We start from the raw sequence: 2,529 nt of genomic DNA, 5'->3' as shown, positions 1-2,529 counted from the left end.
CCCATGCCAATACCCTACGCTACTAGTTATACAGTGAGTTACACTCAGAAAAAACCACACTCTTGTAAAAATTGCTAGGGGTGCCTAGGTGGTGTTTCTCTGAACAGAAAAACCTTTCTAAAAATCATCCGGAAAATGAATTAGTTTTAGCAATGTTTCGTGGACCGGATCAAAATCTTTGGCGGGCCGGATTTGGCCCGCGGGCAGAGGGTTGAATATCGGGGTTCTATATGGATGATTAGCCTATGAATAATTCACAAGATTTTACAAAACTATCCTACGTTAAGAAAATTCGCCTGCCGGACAAATGGAATGGGATTCCAACGGTGGGATCGGCAGCGAGCCAAAAAATAAAAGTAAACGCCGCACGTGGGCCAAAATAGTTCAAAGTGTGCCGAAAGTCAATATTAAAAAAAAATACTGATTAAGGTTCATGTTTAGAGTGTTTAATGGGTTTTCAGAGCTGCCGAATTCAATGAAACGATTTAAAAATATGTTCGACGTCATCAAAATACTGTTTTTTTTTATTGGATGAAGAAAATATTCATTGTAATACCCAGGCAGATTCATATTACCTCGGTTATTGAAACATATAAGGGGTTTTCTGAAATGTAGATTTTAATGCAAGCATCTTTGAATATGTATGACGTCATTAAAGTAACCTTTTTATTGGACGACGTAAATATTAATTTAATACCTGGACAGATTCATTTTCCATAGCTGTATGACACCAGTAACAGTTTCTAGACCGGAAAATTAGAATTTTAAATTGTCTGTGACATCATCGAATACAAGAATATTAAGACGCAGGCACCCCTCAGTCTCGTCCACCCCCTCCCCAGTCTCCCCTCACCAGTGAAAATATTCAAAGCACATGCCCGGATCTGAGTTCAAATTTAAGAGGGTAAAACAATGTTTCCAAAAAAAAAATCGTAAAAGGAAAGGGGGATCAGGGTCCTCCCCCGGGAAAATGTTGATTCTTAGATGGCGGGAAATGAGTTTTCCCGACTGCTGAAGTGTATGTTAATGACTTTTAAGTTCTTAAAATTCAAGGTTTACCACTCTTGAAATCGGTCAGGTAATTTTTTCTCATTCTTATTATAGGCCTATTGTGCGTGTCTGGAATAAATACTTATTATTTTTACTATGAATCGTGGTCCTCCCCCTGGAAGAGTGTGTCTCTTAATGAGCTTTCAAACAATTGTAACAAATAAAATTCAGCTCATGAGTCCAAGAATAGTAGGTCTAGATTTTTTTTTTGCCCAAGGGGGTGGGAGGAACAGGACCCCCTCCTCAATTCACTCCATACGCCACTGGAAATCGGGTGTACTTGTTTTTATATTAGGGCACCACACTCTACGAATAATGTTATTATAGATCTAAATTTAAAAACGGCGATTTTGTGGTGGGCATACGGATATTTAAATCGCTTCCTAATGCAGGATATTAACAGGTAAATTTGGCATTAACGTAAAGCTTAGGCCTTATAATTTTAATGCTCTTTTTAATGCTGAATTGAACTTCAATAATTGTCATCTTACTGATTTTTCTTGTATTGTAGGCCTACGTGTTTATACTATACTGTGCTGTAGTGTACCGATACGAATGTACTGACGTGTTTTTTGAATGTTTTTATTGTGAACGCACCACTTGATAGTTTGTGCCACTGATATAAAAGTGTACGATTCAATAAAGTTATTATTATATATTATTACGCGGAAAATTCTAACTTTTACATGGTTATATCACACTATAAATATGAAATTATTGGTGGATTAATATAATTTAGGATGTTTTCTACCTCAAACAACCTTAAAAAGTTCGTCACAGAAGAATGATCACATCACCCATTTTTGACTTTTTGCACACTTTGAATTGACTCTGGCCCACTGTGCGCAGACGAGGATCCAGAGACGGATCGAAAGGTTTCGTCCAAAGAAAATTATAGTGAGTTTATGGTCGTTTTTTTTTATAAACATTTTCATTTTCATTCATTTATATACATATATACATACATATACATATATACATACATATACATATATACATACATATACATATATACATACATATACATATATACATACATATACATATATACATACTTATACATATATACATACATATACATATACACATACATATACATATACACACACATATACACCCATACATACATACATACATACATACACACATACATACATACATACACACATACATACATATACACACACACTAAGAATCTCGTAAGAATTTCGTAGGACGCGTTAAGAATGACAAAATATTCTCTGTATCTACTGGAACCGAGCCACATAGCTTGTATTCCATTATTTGCATTCACACCTGGGCTGTGTATATATATTGCCTTGGTTTGGCTATGTAATCATTAGTGGTCGTGGGACTAGTTTCCGTCTGCAGATATTGGGATTCCATACAGTGGATGCTTAGTTTATTTTATCATTCTGATCGGATTTTCTCTACTGTTCCGTTTTGATTTTAAATAGTTTTGCATTATGTCGCCGTTTG

This window comes from Anneissia japonica, unplaced genomic scaffold (genome assembly GCF_011630105.1).
Source record: "Anneissia japonica isolate Jap-2015-1 unplaced genomic scaffold, ASM1163010v1 scaffold287743_len2803612_cov181, whole genome shotgun sequence".
NCBI classification, from domain to species: domain Eukaryota; kingdom Metazoa; phylum Echinodermata; class Crinoidea; order Comatulida; family Comatulidae; genus Anneissia; species Anneissia japonica.
Note: the sequence above shows the minus strand (reverse complement) of the source record.